Here is a 24,890-nt window from a genome sequence, read left to right on the forward strand (position 1 = left end):
TTTGCCAACGTTTTTGATGACATACCGAATCTCCTCAGACTTCTGAGGTAGTAGAGGCGCTGTTGTGCTTTCTTAACAATTATACTTATTGTTGGACCTCTCGGAGAGTTACACCCAAGAATGTTAAGTTCTTGACCTTCTCACACTCTGATCCTCCAATGATTACCGGCTCAGGGACCTCTGGCTTCCCTCTGCTGAATTCTATAATCAGTTTCTTGGTCTTATTGATATTGAATGAGAGGTTGTTGTTAATACACCACTCAGCCAAGTTTTCAATCTCCCTCCTGTTTGCTGATCCACCACCCCTTTTGATAGAGTCCACAAGAGAAGTATCATCAGCAAACTTGTATATGGTGATGGAGCTGTACGTAGCCATACAGTCACAGGTATAAAGCGAGTCGAGCAGGGGGTTAAGTACACAGCCCTGTGGTATTTGACATCTTCTTCTGGTTACTACTCTGCCCACGACTGAAGGAACTGCGGAGATCTGTGAGCAGAGTTCAGCACATCATATAAAGCAACCTCTCCTCCATGGACTCTGTCTACACTTCCTACTGTCTCAGTAAAGCTGGGTGCATACTCAACGATCCCCACAACCTGGACATTCTCAATTCTCACCCATTCCCCATTGGGGAGAAGTTATAAAAACCATAAAGCATATACCTCCAGGCTCAAGGACGGTTTCCCTTCTCTTGATATAAGCAAACTGAATGTCCCCAGTGTGATAAGATGGACGGCTGACCACACAGTGTTATGCGAAGTGACTTTACACTTTCTGCACTGCACTTTCTCTGTACCCATAATGCTTTGTAACACTTATTGTTTCACCTTTTATCACTCAATGTACTGTTCAATGAATTGATGTGTGGGGCTGGGTCGCAAGGCTAGATTTTCATTGAATCTCTATATATGACAATAATAAACAGATTTCCAATATTAATGGTGTGGAAATTATTAGACAGTCTGGATTGCCGGGTTGGATCTTCTGCAGGGAGAGTTAAGTGAAGTGTAGATTTTTTTTAGGAGCCCAGACACACGGAAATAATTATCGACCCGAAGTATCGATCCAGGTGAAGTTCGGATCCGCTACCGGCCAGGTGATGGAGATAAAGTTCTAGGATACATGTCAATGTACACCTCACCACCTCATCCCACTCCTAGGACCACAGCACCGGAGGTAGAGCGGCAGCTAATCTCAGGAGGCTTCCCACAACCCGGACCCACACAGCAGGTTTGTCCCGGAAGCGGTGGGAGGCCGGTTGTTCGGGGAAATAACCGGAATCACTGCCCAATATCGCTCGGGACCGGCCTCAGTTCTCACCTACGGGATGTCATTGGTCTCGCCCCACAGAGGATGATATTTCCCCCGGCTCCCCACCCATCCACAAAAAAAATCTCTGCCCATCCTGGGACTGAGCATGCGCAATGTGATCGTGTGTCAGAGAGCAGGGGATGAGCCTCAGAAACAAGCCTGCAGATGCTGCCGATCTGCAGTAAAAAGGGAGCGGGAAACAGGATAATATGATGGGTGCAGGTTCTCTAAATTAAACCAGTGACTCTGCTCCTCACTTCTCACACGCTGCCTGATCCACCTGCCACATTTTTCACATTTCAAAATACACGAACTACAATTTTAATGTATCATTCTCGTCCCATCGTTGTGCACCCTTGGTCACAGAGAGACAGGTTTGATTCCTATTACTGTCCAACAGACCATTCTGAAACAAAAAGGAATTGTGCAGGTTTGATTCAAACCACTTCAATGTTTACAAACACTAACATATTTTCACATTCCTCCGGCCTCACTGGACAGGAACACTGAAACATCAAGTGAGAAACAGCAGGAGGCCATTCAGCCCCTCCAACCAATGACAATATGATAGCTGCTCTCCCATCGCAGCCACGTTTCTTACCGATCCTCATTTTCTCGATCGCTTCAGTCTCCACACATCTGCGGACCTCTGTTTTATGTGAGGTCGATCACTGAGTCTTCACCGGCCTCTCTTTTGGGGATTTATAGACATTCACCACCCTCCGAGTGAAAACATTTCCTCTCATCTCAGTTCCGGACAGTCCACCCCCTTTTTCAGAGTCTGGGATCCCTGGTTCAACCGGTAATGACGTTGTACACTTCATTGTGTTCACCTCTCAGTTCTCGATTCTCTAAATTAAAGTGTTATCAATTCTGTTCTTTCTTCAAACGATGACCTCACCACTTCAGGGATCAGTCTGGTGAATCTTCATTGCACTCTCTATCACAAATACTCTCTAACATCGTTGTTAATCCTCTATGGAATTAATTTCCATCGGCTGCAGTCCGAATCACTCATCTCCCACCCCTGTCACTATTTCCACCTTCTCAACTCCCCGTCACCTGGATCCGCCTCTCACTGCCCAGCTCTTACCTCATCCCCACCCCTCACCCCTTTTCTCTGACTATTTCCCGTCCACTCTCACTCCGGAGGGAGGGTCTCGGCCCGAAATGTTGACGGTCCATTTTCCTCCACAGATGCTGCCCGACCCACTGAGTTCCTCCGGCAGTTTGTTGTTTGGTCTGTATAACCCATGTCAGTATGGGGAGCGGGATTTTACACCATATTCCAGGGACAACCTCAACGAAACCCAAATAATTGTTGAAGCCATTTTCATTCTTATACCCAGTAACTCTTGCAATAAATAACTTCGACCTCCCTCCCTACCCTTTGCATCTCAGTCCATCTCCATTTAAACAGACTCAGGATTTTGGTTTGTCCTACAGAAGTGGGTGATCTGACATTACCCACATTGGGCTCCAGCTGACCTATTGTTCTCACTCACTTATTTTGCCTCAGAAACCCCGAAACCTCTCGACAAGAGACGCAGAACAGAGAACAGTACATCACAGGAACAGACTATTCGGCCCTCAATGTTGTGCTCAAACTATTCAATTAATCAATTTTCCAGCTATACTAATCCCTTCTGCCTGCACAAATTTCTCTCACATTCATGTGTCTATCTAAACATCTCTTAAAACTCCCAATGCATCTGCCGCTACCATCACCCCAGGCAGCACATTCCAGCAACCCACCACTCTGTCTGAAAAAAACACTTCCCCCTCACATCTCCTTTCAAACTACCCCTCTCACTTTAAATGTATGCACTTTGATTTAGACATTTCCACCCCGGGTAAAGAGTTATTCTCTGCCTACTCGATCTCTGCGTCTCGTAACCTTATGAACCTCCATCGTCTCACCCCAGCCTGCGCCGCGCTGGAGAAAACAACTCAGGTTTGTCCGAACTCTCATTACAGCTCGTGCCCTCTAATCCAGGCAGTATCCTGGTAAACCTCATCTGCACCCTCTCCAGGGCCATTGACATCCTTCCTGGAATGAGGCGAACAGAACTGTATGAAATACTCCAGATGTGGCCAAACTCACGTCTTATGAAGCTGCAGCATAACCTCCTGAATCTTGACTACAATATATGACTAATAAAGGCACACGTGCCATTTGCCACCCTGTCCACCCTGTCAATCGGTGTAGCCACTTTGAGGGAGCAATGAACTTGTTACTCCAAGATCCCTCTGCTCATCGACACTATTAAGGGTCTTGTATTTAACAGTGTTCGTATTTTCTTTATAATTGACCTACCGAGATGCCAAGATGGTCATCACTAATCAAATCTCAGCATTATCTCGGGTCATGTTGAATTTATTGCCAAGTGAGCAATTACGGGAAGGTACAGGTACAGAGAAACACTGACTTGCAGCAGCATCACAGGCAAGTACATTCAGATAACACACAGAACGTTAGTATACAATTCTGAGTCATTATCAATATAGAAATAAAAGTTTTCTATCATTAGCAATATTATATATATGGTGTCAATAATCATTAATATACATTTTCTGTCATTAACAATGTATAAATATACATTTTTTTCAAGAGCTGACTTGGAAATATTGAATTTGATCACTCAGCCGAATTGTTGACACAGTTTGGGAAAAATTGGGCTCCAAGCACGGGACTACTACACCAACTGGGACATCCTGCAGACCCAGGAAGGGTCTGGTTATTCCTTCTCATTAAATACACCGACATCGGGAACAGCAGCAGGCCACTCAGCCCATGCAGTCCATCCTGCCCTTCAATGAGACTCAACACTAATCCATCCTTGCCCCCAACATCACTCCAATCCACTTTGACCCCACTTGCAGCTCAAAAGTATGCAGTGTTTGACCCCCAAAGTGATGAATATCTCTGCTCGATACCACCGTGGGTTCAGACATTTCCGCAGATGAGCCCCTCATGTCCCTTCCCCACTGTTAATCGGCTCCTTCACCCACCCTGCTCATTGATCCACTGAGACAAACCACCTCTCAGACACCATGCTGTCTACCCTCTCTCACACCATCTTGGTTCTCTCAGTAAAATCCCTCACCTTCGTCCTTCTGACGGATCAGGCACTCGGCGAGGTGCCCGCATCAAGCTAATGGGCCGAGCGGTCTACTCCTACCTGTCAGCGATACATTATACTCCGGCCGCAGAAGTCACTTCACAAGCACTCCCAAATTCCCTCGGAGGGAAATGTAAATAAATCAAAAGGCGGGGCATTTAGTTAGGGGTTTGTTCCGCTCTGACAGCAAGTTTGGAGCGGGAGCGTGATTGATGATCAGTGGGGAGTAACGCCGTCTCGGCTGGTCCATCTCCTCTATTGGGTGTAACCAGTGATTGACATCGTTTCGCATTAGCAATGGGAAGAGTGTAACGCCTCTGTTGACTGTGGGGTGGGGTGGGGTGGGTGGATCGGGTAATTGCTACCTCAGCCGGTAAAGTTCAACCGTCTGCACCAGTGTGATGTAAGGAACTGCACATGTGACGTCAGATCCCGGTGTGGGGACCCCACACGTGTCATCAGGCATGAGGGGGCTCAGAGTGACGTCATATCCCGGTATTGGGAACCCACACGTCACATCAGGACGTGAAAACTTGTTTTCAAAGGCTGTTCAATGGAGATTTTTAATGATTTCAGAGGAACAATGAAAGGAAACTTAACAGGTGTCATCGCTGAATCCGGTGACTAGCGGGGTGCCTCAGGGATCTGTTTTGGGCCCAATGTTGTTTGTAATATACATAAATGATCTGGATGATGGGTTGGTAAATTGGATTAGTAAGTATGCTGATGATACTAAGGTAGGAGGTGTTGTGGATAATGAGGTGGGTTTTCAAAGCTTGCAGGGAGATTTATGCCGGTTAGAAGAATGGGCTGAACGTTGGCAGATGGAGTTTAATGCTGAGAAGTGTGAGGTTCTACATTTTGGCAGGAATAATCCAAATAGAACATACAGGGTAAATGGTAGGGCATTGAGCAATGCAGTGGAACAGAGAGATCTAGGAATAACAGTGCATAGTTCCCTGAAGGTGGAGTCTCATGTAGATAGGGTGGTGAAGAAGGCTTTTGGAACGCTGGCCTTTATAAATCAGAGCATTGAGTACAGAAGTTGGGATGTAATGTTAAAATTGTACAAGGCATTGGTAAGGCCAAATTTGGAATATTGTGTACAGTTCTGGTCAACGAATTATAGGAAAGATATCAATAAATTAGAGAGAGTGCAGAGACGATTTACTAGGATGTTACCTGGGTTTCAGCACTTAAGTTACAGAGAAAGGTTGAACAAGTTAGGTCTCTATTCATTGGAGCGTAGAAGGTTGAGGGGGGATTTGATCGAGGTATTTAAAATGTTGAGAGGAATAGATAGAGTTGACGTGAATAGGCTGTTTCCATTGAGAGTAGGGGAGATTCAAATTTGAAGACATGATTTGAGAGTTAGGGGGCAAAAGTTTAAAGGAAACACGAGGAGGTATTCCCAGCGACTGAGCTGGGAGAACCACTACAGCGCATCTTCAACATGAGCCTGGAGCAGAGAAGAGAACCCAGACAGTGGAAAACATCCCGATACAGGACTTTGTGATATGGTGCAACTCAAACTACCTGCGTCTCAATATCTCCAAGACCAAGGAGATGGTGGTGGACTTTAGGAGATCTAGGCCTCATATGGAGCCAGTGATCATTAATGGAGAATGTGTGGAGCAGGTTAAGACCTACAAGTATCTGGGAGTACAGTTAGACGAGAAGCTAGACTGGACTGCCAACACAGATGCCTTGTGCAGGAAGGCACAGAGTCGACTGTATTTCCTTCGAAGGTTGGCGTCATTCAATGTCTGTAGTGAGATGCTGAAGATGTTCTATAGGTCAGTTGTGGAGAGCGCCCTCTTCTTTGTGGTGGCGTGTTGGGGAGGAAGCATTAAGAAGAGGGACGCCTCACGTCTTAATAAGCTGGTAAGGAAGGCGGGCTCTGTCGTGGGCAAAGTACTGGAGAGTTTAACATCGGTAGCTGAGCGAAGGGCGCTGAGTAGGCTACGGTCAATTATGGAAAACTCTGAACATCCTCTACATAGCACCATCCAGAGACAGAGAAGCAGTTTCAGCGACAGGTTACTATCGATACAATGCTCCTCAGACAGGATGAAGAGGTCAATACTCCCCAATGCCATTAGGCTTTACAATTCAACCGCCAGGACTTAAGAACTTTTTAAAAGCTATTATTAATGCTTTTTGAGATAGTGATTTAGATGTATATCATATTTTTTACTGAGTTAAGTATTGTATGTAATTAGTTTTGCTACAACAAGTGTATGGGACATTGGAAATAAAGTTGAATTTCCCCTTGTGGATGAATAAAGTATCTATCAATCTATCTATCTATCTATCTATCTATCTATCTATCTATCTATCTATCTATCTATCTATCTATCTATCTATCTATCTATCTATCTATCTATCTATCTATCTATCTATCTATCTTTACTCAGAGAGTGATAGCTGTGTGGAATGAGCTTCCTGTAGAAGTAGTAGAGGCCAGTTCAGTTGTGTCATTTAAGGTAAAATTGGATAGGTATATGGACAGGAAAGGAGTGGAGGGTTATGGGCTGAGTGCGAGTAGGTGGGACTAGGTGAGATTAAGAGTTCGGCACGGACTAGGAGGGCCGGAATGGCCTGTTTCCGTGCTGTGATTGTTATATCTTTATATGGTTATAATCCAGTGTTGTGTGAGGTTGTGTGAAGTCCTCAACTATGTGGCCGGCTTTGCCATGTTGTTGATGGAGTGGGCATCATGGCCCTTTTCTCGAATTTGGTCACAAAACCCCAAATGTTTCAGGGGAGGACTTTCCAGGGTGATCGGGCCTGGGGTGGTTTACTCAGTGCATTATCCTGTTGTTTACTAATTTGATAAAGAATAGTTTTACTGATATAAACTGGAATTGACAGCGGGGTCCACGCACAGTGTATTAGTCAACAGAAAACCTCTCGTCCCTGCAGTCTCTGTGTCCTGGCAAACTCAACACCTTGACAATGTGGACCACAGACACTCCCTCCTCAAAGTCGGTGTACCATTCAAACAGCTAATCGCTGAGAGGAACTATATTTGTTGGTAATTAAAGTGCGCCCAGAACTGGTTTGATGGAGTCGATGTGGAGTTCAGGCGTGTGAAATTGAAAGGACGGGTCTGTGTTGTCCATCCGCCCTCCAGTGGTGCCACAGTGACGTCCTGCAAAGTGCAGCACAGTTCCGAATCCAGCGGATGCCGGTGGTTGTCCTGTTCGGGCGGCGGTCAGAAAGGGCCTGATCCCGGGTTGTGTAAATCGAGCGTTAGTTGCAGTGGAAGTGGGCCGGGACCAGGCTGTCTGGTCTTGCAGATCTGGGTTTAGTTTCGTGCCCGAGCAGAGATTGTGGGATCAGTTAGTTGTGGTTCCCCAAGCTGGCAGGGAGGATGTGGGTGATGTGGATCAGTCTACGTGTGTGGGTGTGGGGTAAACGGGGAAAGGGTGTGGGGCCATGGTACGTGGACTATCAGATGCATCTTGACCCAGGAGGATGGGTCCTGGGACAAATTAAGTCCTAAACAAGGGAGGAGTTGGTCCATTGAATCAGGCAGGATACGTGACCTTTCAGGAAGCAACAATTCTCTTTTCACCTTAGTTCCTGAGTAATCTCCCTGTTAACATTGTGTTTGTTACAGAGCCCCAGTGTCTGGGAACAGCTGAATGGCAGGAAGCAGAGGGTGATGGTGAGGGTGAAGGCTGTTTCTTTGACTCGAGGCCAGTGCCTAGTGATGTTCCCCAGGGTTACACCTATTGTTACTTGCCATCTATATCTATAATTTAGTTAAAATATATAGGATATAGGTAGTAAGTTTGGACATGGAACATAGAAATCTACTGCACTTTATAGGCCCCTCGACCCACAATGTTCTGCCGACCATGTAACATCCTCGAGAAATTGTCTAGAATAAGACTGCTTTACTCAGCCTCAAGTACACATCTAACAGTCTTTTAAAAGACTATTGTATCCGCCCCCTCCACCGTCGCCAGCAATGGACGCCACACTCAACACTTTCTGTGTGAAAAATTCCCCTGACATCCTCTCTCTACCTACTTCCAAGCACCTTAAAATTATGCCCTCGTGTCAGTCATTTCAGCCCTGGGAAAAAGTCTCTGGCTATCCGCACGATCAATGCCTCTCATCATTTTATACACCTTTATCAAGTCACCTTTCATTCTCCGTCACTGCAAAGAGAAAAGGCCAAGCAAGTTTTCAGCAAGTATGTTCAAAGAATTACTTTTTTTGAAAGGTATGAAGTATAAAATCTGCCCTCTGTCTCCATCTCTCCACCTAGAACTTACCAAAAGCTACTTCAGAAGATGCAAGACCTTGAAATGAGCAAACACTGAGGGAATCAGTGTGAATTAAACAGCTGAGATACTGGAAGCACATTAGCAGATCTGTAGTTATTGAAACTGTATTTGACAGAGGCATAACTGGTACTTCTGGGTGCATTCAGTCTCACTCCAACTATTTCCTACCTTCTTTGTGCAGATGTGTAAGTTCTAAAGGACAGTGTTTGATTAAATGAGACTCACCAAACTTTCTGCTGACTGAAGCAATGCAAACTCTGAGTCAGAAGAGTTCTCTACAGTAGATGCTCTCAGTCCTCAGGCTGGTTCACATGTTGCTGTTCCCTCGTCTTCAGTTGTGGTTCGCTTCCAGTTGTGGGCTTTTCTTCTCAATGTTCTGTTACGTACCCCATTCCAAGGCTCCCTGGGACTCCGGGTGATATGTAGATGACACGATGTGCTTGGCCCCCAGTTCTCCAACTATCTCCTGGAGTGTTCTCGAAGTAAAGATACTACCCTGGTCAGATTGAATTTCTATTCACCTACCAGTGTGAATAACTGGCCTTGAGATTTCTGAGAGGCACCTGTCATGTACTCCATGACCGCGTTAAAGAAACAACAGAAATGGAGTCTGGTATTGCTATAAACTAATAACGTTGAGTAACGTTGGGGAGGGGGAGAGAGAGAGAGAGAGAGAGAGAGAGAGAGAGAGAGAGAGAGAGAGAGAGAGAGAGAGAGAGAGAGAGAGAGAGAGAGAGAGAGAGAGAGAGAGAGAGAGAGAGAGAGAGAGAGAGAGAGAGAGAGAGAGAGAGAGAGAGAGAGAGAGAGAGAGAGAGGTGATGCCGTCGATCTTCCTTTTGTCTTCCAAAGTCCTATTGTGATCACCGACTATGACCATGATACATATGACCGATCTTCAGTGGTGGAATTATCACCCAGGCAAAGATGGGCACACGAATAATTCCCCACCAGTCTCACCTTTTCACACTGTGAGCTACTGATCGATTTCCCCCAATCGATACTCCAAAACCCCCACCTTCCTGTGGATGCAACAAAGCTCGTTCAGCATCTGCACTGTGTGCCTCGTGGCGTGCCTGTCTGTGTATCAGCGGACCTGGTTTTTATCTCCACATGATGGACACCAGCTGTCCATCAACCTGCTCCGCCCTCCACAATCCCCACTAGCAATGAAATTACCAAGCAGGACATCAACATTGTCCATCGGAAATATAGATCGCACCCCAATCTTAACAGGTCCTGATACCAGTTCCAATTTCAAACTTACCTAATGCAAAGGCACAGACTCAGTCACCTTTCCAATTTTCTTGATAATGTTTACTTCATCCGTTTTTGTCTCATCACCAAAGTCCATAACTCTATCCAATATTAATGACTGAAAAGCCGCAGTATCTCGCCATACTCTCACTGCAACCGGGGTTGACCCCTCCTTTACGGACAAAAGCCCCATCTGAGATAAACCGCTTAAATCCCTCTTGCAATCGGGTAGACCCCATCTTTCTTCGTGGTGTCTCAACCGACTGAACACAACCAGTTGGAATTGTCTCCTTTTCTTTTCCGAGCAAAACAATTAGCCGCCACATGACCAGGCCTCTTACAATAGTGACAGGGAAAACTGGAAAACTTTCCTTTCGACTGCTTTCCTTCCTCCTTTCTCTTGTCACTATTTCCCAACTTACCCTCTGCTTTAACCTGTGGGGAATCTTTGTTATCTCGGCTACTCCTTTGGTAGCTCTTGCTCGGGAAAAAGCTACTTTACCTGATGGGTTAAGGCATACTAGTCTGCCAACTTAGCAGACTCTGACAGGGTCGCAGTCTCTATTTCATTCAAGTACGTCTTTATGTTGTCAGGGACACAGTTTTTTTAAATTCTGTAATCAATATCAACTCTATTACATTTGCAATATTCTCTTTCGCCCTTTTTGAGGTAGACCAGCGATCAAAGTACACCCGCTTTTAATGGACAAACGCCACATAGTTTTGATTCCAAGACTTGCTCAAATCTCTGATCTTTTGTCTAATCGTCTCCGGAACCAACTCGTAAACCTTAAGCACAGCATCATTCACTGTGGCATAATCGTCTGACTGTTCAATGGTCAGGGCAGAATACGCCTGCTCAGCCTTCCCCTTCAACACACATTGTACCATGACAGCCCACTGATCCCTCGGCCATTCCCGAGTCTGGGCGACCTTTTCAAAGTGCAGGAAATACCTGTCGACTTGGCTTCATCAGATGGTGGTACTAACTTAATTTATTGGTTGATATTAAACGGCACCACCAGCTACGTGCCTGCCTGGCGCCTACCTGGTACTTGATCCTGTCGCTGTCATTTCCCTCGAACTCTCTCTCTAACTTAAGTCTCTCTAACTTAATTTGCTCGAGTCGCAACTGGATCTCCTCTTTACCTAAAGGAAATGCTTTTAAAACCTCTTCACTAAATTTCCTCGTAGAAATATACTGCTCGAATTTTATCCTTTGTCATCCCCTCCTATACCTCCTTAAGTTTCAATTCATTAACAACTGTCCACAACTAATCCTTTGTAGCTTTCTTCAAAGCCGTAGGGTCTGGAATTGCCAGGAATTGCTCAACATCCCCTTCTGCTGTTTTCCACACACAAGCCAATCAAAGGAAGAATAATCAATAAGGTTGATAATCAGTCAATCAACAATCTGCCAAATTTTCAGAACAGTTCCCACTAGTGTATTCACATCACGGACACAGACCCCAATTTTGTCATGTACCCCGTAACGGGTTAAAAGGAGCATCAGTATTGGAACACAAGTGGAGTCTGTGTCTTTTGCTACAAACTCGATTTTATCAGTGTCAGGCACTAGGGACGGATTACAGAACCAGCAGAAATGGAAAACACATTGGAGTCTGGCATTGTTATTAACTACTTAACTACTAATTCCCCGCCCGTCACACTTTTACACACTGCTAGAGTTTTGGAGGATCGATATCCCGAATCTATCATCCAAAAACCCACCTTCCTTTGGGCACAACAAGCTCATCCAGTGTCCAAAATCGTGCGTGTCTGGGGCCAGCAGCTGACCTGGTATTTATTTCATGCTGAACGCCAGCTGTCCATCAACCTGCTCCGCCCTCCTCTCTGTGTAACAGCTTTACAAGCAGGCAAGTGTCCTTGTGGAAAGGTAAACAACTTATAGATCTCTCTCTCTCCCTCCCCTAACAGTATCCAAAAGTCAGTCTCATTCTCCCGAGATTTTAAAGTGATTGTCCGCAGAAAAAAAATGAACCCTAGGGGTACATAACATTAGTATCTATGAAATATATTAAATATAAAACCATATAAATCAAACGGGTTTGCAGAGTATATGCATATATATAGGAGGGAGAGGGAGGGGGAGGGGGAGCGAGCGCGATAAAGCATTGTGGTAAAGCTGTCAACCCAGGAAAGGGTTAAACACACTGATAGCTTTCCTCCGGTCACCCCTTTTCCACACTTTGAGCAAAACCCACCCCAGTCGTGGGCACACAAAGCTCATCCAGTGTCAGTTTCTTCCTTGTCTTCCGGGTGTCCGGTCTCTGTCTGATTACAAAGCCAGTTGATCCTGTGTATATTCCACAACTGCTGAAACACCAGTTGTCCATCATATAGCTCCGCCCTGCCGTAACCATGGCAATCTACGGGCTGTTCGTTGCTCTTTCTTTCACTCTGAATTAGCACACACACTCTCCTCATTTTTTAAAGGAACAGTCCATATTGAGTAATCCTTCAGAGCTCGCCATAGTTCCAAAAAACAAACTCACTGAAATTTAAACGTTGAAGACAGATATAATGATCTGAGTGAACAAATCTGTAATTGTCCCTCACAAGTCACAAAATCTGATATGGGATAAGAAGAAATCTTCGGTCAGTCATGTTAAAACATGAGACACAGGAACAGATTTATGAGATTCGGTCCATCGAGTCTGCTCCACCATTCAACCATGGCCGAGCTTGATTCCAGCACCATATTCCTCCTGTAACCCTGAATCTACTTAGCAATCACAAATATATTAATCTCTGCCATAAATGTACCCAAATGGCAGCCTCAACCACACTCTGTTGCAACAAATCCCACAGATCAGCCGCCCGTATGATATTCCCCTCATCTCAATTTTAAAGGGAGACTCGTTATTTTGAGACTGTACTCTCAGATCCCAAACTCTCCGTCTAAGAGAAGCATCCTTTCCATGTCCACTGTATCCAGGCTTTACAGCATTCGGTACGTTTCCTTAAACAAGCACCAGCCCCACCCCACCGACCCTCTGAACTCCATTGAGCACAGGCCCAAGACAGGTGACAGTGAGGGGAAAATTCCAAACACGGTTTGAACAGTGAACCCCGGGGTCAAATTCTATTGCTGCAAACATTTAATTACAGCCTCTCTCTGTGAGAGATTCTCTCCTCAGATTAGCAAACGTTGCTTCCAAAGGAACTCCAGAAACAGATATCTGAGCCCAGACCAGAAATACTCGCTCAACAGCTCATTAGCCCGAGCAGCTCGATCCCCAGAATTTACCTGGGTCAAAAGCTGTGATAGGGTCACACAGCTAAACGTGCCACTTACCGAGCCCAGGATTCTCAGACATCGTCCCCACATCAGGGATTTCCCCACAACCAATGTCCAGCAACCTGGGACTTCTGATTCATTGTGGAAGGAGGAACATTCAGCCCCATCTACAGAAGTACTGACCTGGGTCAAATCCCAAATACTGATAGTTCCATTTTCCCGGAGTCTACACCCCAGGATAGCAGGCCAAGCACCAATTTTCCCAGGACTCCCTTGCTGCCGGTACCACGCTGCAGTGTGTCGGCCATTCGGAGTTCAGAAACTAACACTGCTGCATCAACTACGGCGGAATGGGAACCTAATAATCCTCTGACTGGGCCAGATATTGGGCTGGTAAACCCGGCGCTCCGTTCCCGCAGTCTGAATTTAGCTTTGCGTCCGATCCCGGGCTGTGGAAGCAGTTAAATGTTGTTCCCCAAGCCGGGAGGAGGTTTCGAGTGAAGGCGGTCTGTTTGTGTCTGTGGGTAGAGGTTATGGGTGAACGTTGGGTGAGTGGTTGGATGGGTGTGGAGCCGTAGGCGCTGGGTGGGGTGGGTACTGTTCGGAGAAATTGAGATGATAGGTAGTTCCGTCACCCGGGGAAGGCGGGTCCCGGGACAAATTAAGATGATCTGGTCCATTGGATCAGTTCGCGTGTCCTGTCAGGAATCAACAATTCTTTCTTCATTTTAATTACTGCCTGGTCTTGCTGTTAACACTATGTTGCTACAGAGCCCAGACTGTGGAACCAGCTGTCATCGTCATGGTCTGCGAGTGCAGATTGGGGGGTGGGGGCGTCAGTGACCTCTGCATCAGAGAACGACCTCATTCTTGATACCACCCGAGATCCGGGTGAGTTGGGTCTCAAAATCGGAAATAAACTCAGTGGTCATTTTATCTGGTTCGCCTGTCCACCAGCTCCTCAATGCTGATCAGCCAATCTCGTGGCACCAGCTCAGTTACTCCAATAAAGGTATGTAGACATGGTCAAGAGGCTCAGGCGTTGTTCAGGAGAAACATCAGATGGTGGAAGAGCTGGAATCACAACGACTTTGACAGTGGAGTAATTGTAAGAGCCAGACGGTGTAGTCCGAATATCTCAGAATCCGTTGATCTTCTGGCCCTGTCATGCACAACAGCCTCAGTTTACAGAGAATGGTGCGAAAAACAAACAAACAAACACACAGAACCTTCCAGAGAGTGGCAGTGCAGTGCGGGCAAACGCCGTGTGTGAGAGAGAGGATAAACAAAACTGCAGACGGTGATCCACAACAGGGCCCACCAACAGCCTCTATAATGGGACCATCGCCTCTGTACATCCCCCACCCCCCGCTATAAGCTGCAATGTAGTCAGCTCTCATAATTTCGCCCCTACCCCATAACTACCTTTTGAAATGTCGTCGAGGATGGGCAGCTTGTGTCGATCCCGCCAGCGAAGGGATAAATATAGCGAAGCCCCATTTCCCTCGGTGAGGGATCAGTAAAGCCCCGACTGTGGAAGGACCGGCTTCCTGCTGCTGGAAACAGTAGATCAGGGACAGTTTCGAGCATTGTCTGTTTATTCGCAACTGCATTGAAAGCACGGCGCTTCCAATAACACTTCCAACTACACCGGTTTCCCAAGGGACATGCACTGGAAGGTGATCCAGTTAGCTGAAGGGAGTTATTAATTAATTCGAAAGCGATTCGCTACAATTCTACTGTTGAACAACCCAATACGTTCTCAATCTCATATTCTTATTTAAGTCTTCACAAAAGTGGCTAATTACCTTTGTGATGTTTATATTCCAGTATATACTGTTCCATACATTGTACCGAAGCTCCAGGTTCTGTTACCACCCTGTCCCAGTGAGGCTGTGTTACGGGTTCTGTAAGTAATGAACACACCCTGGTTAATGTTCAGTCAGCTCCTGGTGATAATCATTAACCAAACCTACAGTTTTATCAGCGGGTCTCTCCGTATCCTGGTCCTTGGTACAGGGTACGTTCTGTCTCCAACAAACATCACCATGGAGATGAAATGTGATAAAGGGTGACCTTGAACGTGGAAAGTATTTTGGTGCTAGACGGCACAGTTTTTAATATCGCAGAGACTGCTGATTTGCTGGGATTGTCACCTTCAACAGACTGAATTTTCAGAGAATGTTGCGGGGAAAAAATCAGATAGCTGCAGTTCTGTGAGCAAAAATGACTGGTGAATGAGAGATATCGGAAGGGAAAGGCGAGATTGATTCAATCTTCCAGGAAGACGACAGTAACTCGAATAACCACGATGCAACTGCACTGTGCAGAGAGGTGTCACTGAACGTGTAACATGGCGCACATTGAGGTGGACGGGTAACAGCTGTAGAAGACCACGGACATACACTCAGTGGCCATATGATTAGGCACAAGAGGTACACAATACAATGCCCACTGATGTTTTTATCAATAGCCGCGAGATTTCCTTCAGAAAGTTTTATTTTAGATAATGTTGTTTTAAGATGCACTCTGTCTTTGCTCAAAGTAACACGCACATGTACTGAAAAATAAACAAGTGCTGAGCTCCTGATTCCGTTCCCAGTGAATATGTGCACTGAATTCTCTGGGTCCAAACAGCGAGTGAACACACCCTGTGGAATGTTCATCGATAACACGCTCATTAACATGGACCTCACACTAATCAGGATGTAACTCCACACCCGCTCCCCAGTGTTCTCCGGTCTAGGTTTACTATTGTACTTCAGTGCACAGTGACAAAGATTACATACCGTATCTGTCAACAAATTCAGACTGCTCCAGGGAGCAACCGCGACCCGCATCCTGGTTACGATCGGCTGGTCTCATCGAATTAATTTATTATTTTCTTCGGGAACAATTAATTCTTAGAATGAAAAGCCCAGTGAGAGGTGAGGGTAAAGTTCGATACAGGTTTATTGGAAAGACACAGCAGCAGGACGGGCACTGTCAACTCCGGTGAAAAGATATGCATTTGGAATAATCCTTTGTTTTGAATACTGGACATTCCCTTTCGCCAGATTTCACAATGCTTCCGCAGCACCGATCACAAAGTCGGACCGCTTATAGAGCAATCTTCAATATTTGTCCACAATGGGGCCATTACAATAATGGGCAAGGCAGCCACTGTGTCGACATTACAATCAGGAGATAACCAGTCTGAAAGAGTACAGCAAGATAAGAATATATTTCACCATCAGATAAGTGTTCACTTACTGGAAATTAATAACATTAGCAATCAGATTAAAAAATGACTAATGGGTCTATTTAATTTCCACAAATCGGTTTGTTTCCCACTATAACACTTATTCTACAGACACCTCAGCCGTTTCTCCTCACTGTGTGATGAAAACCCCTTTGACATTAAATTCAATTTTTTTTTGCTTTTGTCAGCCGTAGGGTGCTAACGAAATATTTAATAACATTCACATTCCGCATTTACTTTGACAAACGTAGATCTGTCAGTGATCTCACCTGTAACAACTCACTTACTTGTGCATCAGGGGTCATTGCAATGCAGGATTGCAATATTAATTAAAAGCCTCTCATTCTCCTGCATATTGAGGACGGTCATTCCCATGACACACTAGACCCACAGAGAGAGAGAAAACATCTCAACTGTCTTCAACTGGCGGTGCCTGGTTTCAGATCCTCACACAACAGGAATTATTTAGCCCACATCCCTGTCGAACTCCGTGGGATACTTTATGTCTCATTAATGTCCCCACTCACTTTACCAAACTGTAGCAGATACAATCAAGTATCTTAATATTTTAAAAATCTGTACTGTATACAACCAGGTCTCTCCTCGTTTATGTAACACCACAAGTCAAGTTCATAGCAGTTTCCTCATAGAACAACATGCACGGGTAGATATCTGCCTGCTAAACCTTCTTTTGATCTCCCACCTACCCACTCACATCTGACAGAAGGGAAACAAGACTGCAGACGGTGATGCACAAGCATCACTTCTTTACATTCCCCCTCCCTGCTATAATCTGCAATGTGGGTAGTTCTCATAATTTGCCCCCCCCCAAAAAAAAAAGCTGTCCACCGGAATGCCGTCTAGGATGGACACGGATAGTCTCGGTCCCGCCAGTGTAGGAATAAGCAAAGCGAATCCTCATTTCCCTCGGTCAGGGATCAGTAAAACCCCGAGTGTGGACGTATCGGCCTCCTGCTGTTGCAAGCAGTAGCCCGGGGACAGTTCCGAGATGCGGGAAGCTCGCACCTCCCGAGCCTATGCTGATGATTCGGAGCTGGGTTGAAAATCCGGCGTTTCCGATAACACCTCCTACTGCCCCGGTTTCCCGCGGGACTTGCACAGGAAGCCGATGCATTCAATTAGCCGAAGAGAATGATTAATTCTTTCAAAATCGATTTGCTGCAGTTCTGCTATTGAACAACCCAATACGTTCTCAATCTCATTTAAGTGTTCACAAAAATGGCTAAATATATTTATGATGTCTATTTTTTCAGTATATAGAGCTTCTTTGTGATGTTTATATTTCAGTAAAAAGAGCTTCTTACCTTGTACCGCGGCTCCTGGTTCTGTTACCACCCTGTCCTATTGAGGCTATGTTACGGGTTCGGTAAGTAATTAACACAACCTGGTTAATGTTCAGTCAGCTCCTGGTGATAATCATTAACTAAACCCACAGTTTTATCAGCTGGTTTCTCCGTGTCCTGTTCTTTGGTACAGGGTACATTCCGTCTCCAACAATCATCAGAATGTAGATGAAATGTAATCTCCGTAACTTTGAGAGTGGAATCTTTGTTGGTGCCAGACGGTGCAGTTTGAATATCGCAGGGACTGCTGATTCCTGGGATTGTCACGGTCAACAATTTCAGTTTTGCGGAGAATGGCGCGGGGGAAATAAAATCCGTGAGCGACAGTTCTGTGAGCAAAAGCCTCTTATTAATGAGAGACATCAGAAGAGAAAAGCGAGATTGCTTCAATCTGCCGGGAAGACGAGAGTAACTCAAATCACCTCGTAAATGTACATCTTGCAGAGAGGCATCACTGAACGTATAACTTGGTGAACATTGAACTGGACTGGCTACAGCTGTAGAAGATCACAGACATACAACGAGTGATACATTATTAAGTACAGGAGGAGCACAACGCAGTGCACACTGATATTTTTTTATCAACAGCCAGTGTGATTTAATTCAGAAAGTTTTATTTTAAATGTCACTGACAGATGCATGCTGTATTCGCTAAAATAACACACTGTCACATGTAGAAACATCATGCTGATCCGCAGAGCCACACAATTATAAAGACAACATTGGAATGGTAGAAGCACTGGAAATCCTGCCGTGACAAGGAAGGCGCATTAAAACACCATAACAGTCTCTGTCTCGCAAGAGAGCCCACATGGTCCAGTATCTATCGCCTAAACCTTCTTTGAACTCCAAACCCCCAGTTGTTTGTGCTATTATACTTGTTAAAATAGACAGTGTTTCCTGTGTTTCCTCAATGGCAGCTAAATGCGGAAAATGTTTCTGAGGGACATCATTCACTCTCCTCTGAAAAATACAGTGATTGGCACGAAGAGAGAGGTAAAATAAACACAGACAGACATAGAGAAAGAGAAACACACACACACACACACACACACACACACACACACACACACACACACACACACACACACACACACACACACACACACACACACACACACACGGACAGAGGCACAGAGAGAAGTACACAGAGACAGACCGAGAGATTGAAAGAGCAAGAGATACACCAATGGGAAGGGATAGCTGGAGAATGACAGACCAACTCAAACGGGATCTTATGTAAACCCCAGAGTGCTAACCTGCGACTTCGTTTCCCTAACTCATCCAAGGTCATCTCTGTCTGTCTGCCTGTCTGTCAGTCTCTCTCTCTCTCTCTCTCTCTCTCTCTCTCTCTCTCTCTCTCTCTCTCTTCCCCACCACCCCTGTAACTCTCCATCTTTTTCCGTTTCACCCTCCCTCTTCCGTTTCCTTGCCGACTGGTAGACTTTTTGTGCTGGGTACCATTCACCACCGCTCTCCAGGTATTGTCAAATGAATTGCATCGACCCTCATCGTCCACTCACTCCTGACTCTGCTTATTCAATCCTAACTCCACCATCTCTTACAACACACTGGAGAAACTCAGCAAGTCGGGCAGCATCCTTAGAAACGAGCAGCCAACTTTTCTGGCCGAGACCCTTCGTCAGGGCCATGAAATAATGTTGGTTGTAGCCCAGTAAAAAGGTCACCCAGGTAGGTCAGGTGACCTTGAGCCAGACAATTGATGAGGAACAGTATAGGACTCAGTAACTCTAAATCCTCAGGGGTCATAGCTTCCCAGCAACCAGCGACAACCATCACAGATAAGGAGGACCCCACGGACACGTAGAGATCGGGACCATGAGCAACGCCTGGCCAGCGTAGACTCCTTCCCCGGGTAGTACATTTTCTCTTCATTGATTGTTCATGGAGTGACAGGGGTTTTAGTAGGGTGCACACAGGTAGATAGTTTCTGAATCCATGTGCTTTTTACTTGAAACAATGAAAGTTACTTGTCGGTAAATGCAGATTATCTGTGACATCGATCATAATTACAGGGGAGATCCTTGTAACAGGGTTCTTTGTAGGAGGCAGCAAGTGGAGATAGAAGGATCATTCTCTGGTTGGCTGCCAGTGACCAGTGATGTTCTGCAACGGTCGGTGTTGGGGCCGATTCTTTTTAAGCAGTAAAACAATGATTTAGATGATGGAATAGATGGTTTTCTGGCGAAGCTTGCAGATGATATGAAGATTGGTGGATGGGTACGTCTTGTTGTGGAAACAGATAGGATGCAGATGGACTCTGATAGATTATCAGAATGGGAAAGAGAGTGATAAATGAAACACAAGGATGGGATATGCATGGTCACGCACTTTGGGAGTAGAAATAAACGTGCAGACAATTTTCTAAACGCAGAGGAAATACAAAAATCTGAGATGCAAAGGGACTTGGGAGACTTTGTTCAGAAGACCCTAAAGGTCACCTTGCAGGTAGATACGGTGGCGAGGAAGGGAAATGCAATATTAACATTCATTTCAACACACCCAGAATACAAAGATGAGATGCGCTTTTCAGGGTTTATAAGGCACTGAGGTGAGGACTCAACTTGAGTATTGTGAACCACTTTGGTTCCATATCTAAGAACCTATATTGGAGAGGGTTCAGCGGAGATCCCCAAGAATGATTCCTGAGCTGAATAGATGATCAGACGAGGAACGTTCGTTCGTTCTGGCTTGTCAATCGCTACAATTTAACAGCATAAAACGGAGAATTGGTCAAAAAACACTGAGGCTATCTACAAGAAGGGTCAGAGCCGTCTCTATTTCCTGAGGAGACTGAGATCCTTTAACATCTGCCGGACGATGCTGAGGATGTTCTACGAGTCTGTGCTGGCCACTACTATCATGTTTGCTGTTGTGTGCTGGGGCAGCTGGCTGAGGGTAGCAGACACCAACAGAATCAACAAACTCATTCTTAAGGCCAGTGATGTTGTGGGGGTAGAACTGGACTCTCTGACGGTGGTGTCTGAAAAGAGGATGCTATCCAAGTTGCATGCCATCTTGGACAATGTCTCCCATCCACTCCATAATGTACTGGTTAGGCACAGGAGTACATTCAGCCAGAGACTCATTCCACCGAGATGCAACACTGAGCGTCATAGGAAGTCATTCCTTCCTGTGGCCATCAAACTTTACAACTCCTCCCTTGGAGTGTCTGATACATTGAGCCAATAGGCTGGTCCTGGACTTATTTCCACTTGGCATAATTTACCTATTATTATTTAATTATTTATGTTTTTTTTATATTGCTATATTTCTGCACTATTCTTGGTTGGTGCGGCTGTAAGGAAACCGAATTTCCCTGTCTGTCTGCCTGACTGAAGGGATCTCATTGAAACCTTTGAAAGGACTGAGCAGAGTAGACGTGGAAAGAATGTTTCCCATGGTGGGTGAGTCTAGGGCAAGAGGGCACAGTCTCAGGATAAATGGGCCTCCACACAGAGATGTGAAGTAATTTCTTTTGCCAGAGGGTGTTTAAGTTCGGGAATTTATTACCAGAGACAGCTGTGGAGGCCAGGTCGTTGGGGCTATTTAAGACAGAGTTTGATTCAACATGCCATCAAGGTTTTTGCGTAGAAAGCCTGAGAGTGGAGCTGAGGAGGGGGGAAAAGGATTAACTATGATTAAATAGCGGAGCAGACTCGATTGACCAAATGACCTATTTCTGCCCCCGTACATGAATCTGCTAAACAAGATAAACGCCCCCTATAAGGTACCAGCACGGACTGAAGATTGGCTGACTGGCAGGATGCATAAAGTGAGGAGAAGGGAGCTTTCTGGTTGGCTGCCGGTGACTAGTCCGTGTTCGTACCACGTCATTTCAAGTTACAAGTCAATAATCTGGATGGTTGGCTTTGAGGCCAAATTTGCGTACGATCCAAATATAGTTGGAAGGGTAGGTAGTGTTGAGAAAGCAAAAAGTCTGCAGAAGACCTTGGGCAGATTAAAAGAAATGGCAATAAAGGAGCAGATGGAATATATTGAAGTGAATTGTATGTAGATGCACTTTGTTAGAAGCAATGAAGGCGAATGCTATTTTCTATCTGAGGATAAAATCAGAAAAGAAAGGGTGTAAAAGGAGTTTGGGCATCCAGAAGGTTAATTTCGAGTTTGAGACGGTAGTAAGGAAGAAAGGTTGTTGAAATGCAATGTCAACATTCATTTCGAGAGAACGAGAAAATGAACACAGATATGTAATGTAGAGCCTTTGTAAGGTATTGGTGAGACCGCACCTGGAATATGGCGAACGATTTGGGTCCCCTAACGAACACGGATGTGCTGGCAGTGGTGGTAGTCCAGATGGTGGTCTGGAGAGTAATTTTGGGAATGAAAGGGTTACATATGAGGAAAGTTTTAGGCCCTGTATTCATTAGAATTTGTAACAATGAGACGGGGATCTCATTGAAATTTATCAAATACTGAAAGCCCGAGTGTGGCATTGACAGGTAGTTCACAGAGGCACAAGCTCAGATAAGAACGTCCCTTTGGAACGAGGTTGAGAAGGAATTAAAAAAGGAAAAGTACATCTCAGAGTTCCTGCCGTTAGCCTCCACCCCTCCATAGAGTACGAGGCAAGTTATATATATAGCAGTGGTATGCCATTGCCTTCTGCTGGGTGAGTTTCCCAGCTCGTAACCCAGCACGAATGACATGCAGGGGTGCCTGCTGGATTCGAAGTCCAACGCTGTTGCCACTACGCCACCAGCCCATTCGAGATGGAAGCTACAACGATGTGCATCTGTGGAATTATTTGCCACCGATAGCATATTTAAAGCGGAGGTTGACAGGTTCATAACTAATAAGGTATCAAAGATGACGAGGGGAAGGCAGGGGAATGAGTTTGAGGGGGATAATATATCAGCCATGAGGGAATGGTGTAGCATCATCGGTGAGCCGAATAATCTAATTTTGTTCCCATATATTGTGGAATTGTGGCCAAATTTTGTCACAGTATTGTTCTGAGAAACTGCGAATGTTTTGAGTTGTACAACGAGATAAGTTCAAGATGAATTAAATAAAATTTCAATAGTTTTTTTTATCACATTGCATGATTTCAAGAAAACAGTTATTATGTAAATTTGCCATCTGGTTCCAGAATAATTCTTTTTCATGTCCAAAGCCATCTGACTCCCAGATGCCAAAACTTGGTGGACTGGAAGTTTTAAAGTGCTGGCTTTAAAGATGGCCCCCCACACCGATAAACATGTAACGACGAGGATGGGATTCGAACCCACGCGTGCAGAGCACAGTGGATTAGCAGTCCATCGCCTTAACCTCTCGGCCACCTCGTCAGTTCTTCTCTGTCTAGTGAGAAAAAGTTCTGAATTTCTCCAGAGTACTTACAATCTCTGCTTACGCTCTACACATTTGTTTTCAGATTCTCTGCCGATTTACTTTGCTGGCCGTGCTTACCAGAATTCATGGACGTGAATAAGGAAAGTTAAGAAAGATTTGTACCAAACACAGGAAAAACATCGAAATAGGTATTTTATGCACTTCAGACGCTATGGACGTGCTGTGGCAAAAGGATCGATTCCGTGCTCTGTAACTTGTAGAAACTGTGATTTTTTTGAGTTGTACACTGAGACATATTTATGTTAAATGAAATAACATTTCATAAGAACTTATGAACATAAGAGATAGGAGCAGGAGTAGGCCAATCGGCCCCTCAAGCCTGCTCCGCCATTCAACAAGATCATGGCTGATCCAATCTTAACTCTAGTTTTCACCGAATCCCACAAGGCAACAGTGCCAACCAACAGGGCACCACGCCGCCCATTTTATTTTATTATTCATCCCGCCCAAACCCATGTGATCACCCGGGGGAAAAAAGCCGAGTTGCCAATTGAGGAGAAAAATTCTGGAAAATTCCTCTCCGACCCATCCAGGCTATCGAAAACTGATCCAGGAGATCACATGGCTGATCTAAACCTAGCCTCATGTCCACTTACCTGTTCGCTCACCGTATCCCCTAATGCCATTTTTATCCAGGAAAATGTCTATCTCCGTTTTGAATTTATTGAGTGTAGTAGCTTTCACAGCTCTCTGGGGCAGTAAATTCCACAGCCCCACTACCCTCTGAGTGAAGAAATTTCTCCGCATCTCAGTCCTGGAACGGCATCCCCTTATTTTAAGATTATGCCCCCTAGTCCTAGTTTCACCCATCATTGGGAACATTCTCCCCGCATCCACCCGATCAAGCCCCTTCACAATCTTATATGTTTCAATAAGATCGCCTCTCATTCTTCGGAACTCCAATGAGTAGAGTCCCAATCTACTTAACCTCTCATCATACATCAACCCACCCATCCCCGGAATTAACCTTTCATCATCTTTCGTATCATATTGCTGGATTTCAAGTAAACAGATATTCTAGGAATTTGGCAGGTGGTTCGAGAATGACGGCTTCCCGTGTATTGGCCAAATGCATAACCCGATAACTACTACATTAAGGACACGCTGAAGGGTACGTCCGGCCTAACGCTTAACCAACACAAACACATGGCTGCTCAGTTCCGGAATATCAAACCAATGGCTGAAATCGAGTTCACCCTATCAATAATGTATTGAATCTGGTGGACCATTGTCACAGATTCCAATCCCAGAATATAACGCCGCTGCAAAAGACAGTGGTGAGTGCCTTTGAGAATTCCTTTCTGTGTGACAGAAAGAGAATATTGAATTTAAATGAAGAGCCCAAAGCCAGAATGAATGTAGAGATATTGAAAACAATAGCTGAATGTTCACCTGGAATGAAAACACTGCGTGCCAATACTTTTAGCTTGGTCAGGAAGTCATTCTACACGTGGGAAACTACTTGCAGCAGTCAGCATGTTCCCCATTCTTTCCCCTGACATTTCTCCCATGAATTGGACTGTGTGGCCTAATGGATAAGGCGTCTGACTTCGGTGCTTGATTGGAAGTCATCAGAAGATTGCAGGTTCGAGTCCTGCCACGGCCGTTTTGACAAACTGGCGGATTTGATATCATTCTGT

At 45.2% G+C, this 24,890-nt stretch overlaps 1 protein-coding gene and 2 non-coding genes across 5 annotated transcripts in view; 1 reads left to right on the plus strand and 2 right to left on the minus strand.

Moving 5' to 3' along the window:
• The window catches only part of LOC140723932 (uncharacterized), a 522,919-nt gene that overhangs the window by 383,564 nt on the left and 114,465 nt on the right, over positions 1-24,890 (minus strand). The window lies entirely within an intron of this gene.
• trnas-gcu (transfer RNA serine (anticodon GCU)) lies at positions 23,105-23,186 on the minus strand. The gene has a single exon. It is a non-coding gene; the product is annotated as a tRNA-Ser (tRNA).
• On the plus strand, positions 24,767-24,856 carry trnar-ucg (transfer RNA arginine (anticodon UCG)). The gene is given in 2 exon segments: positions 24,767-24,804; positions 24,821-24,856. It is a non-coding gene; the product is annotated as a tRNA-Arg (tRNA).

This window comes from Hemitrygon akajei, unplaced genomic scaffold (assembly GCF_048418815.1).
Source record: "Hemitrygon akajei unplaced genomic scaffold, sHemAka1.3 Scf000148, whole genome shotgun sequence".
NCBI lineage: Eukaryota > Metazoa > Chordata > Chondrichthyes > Myliobatiformes > Dasyatidae > Hemitrygon > Hemitrygon akajei.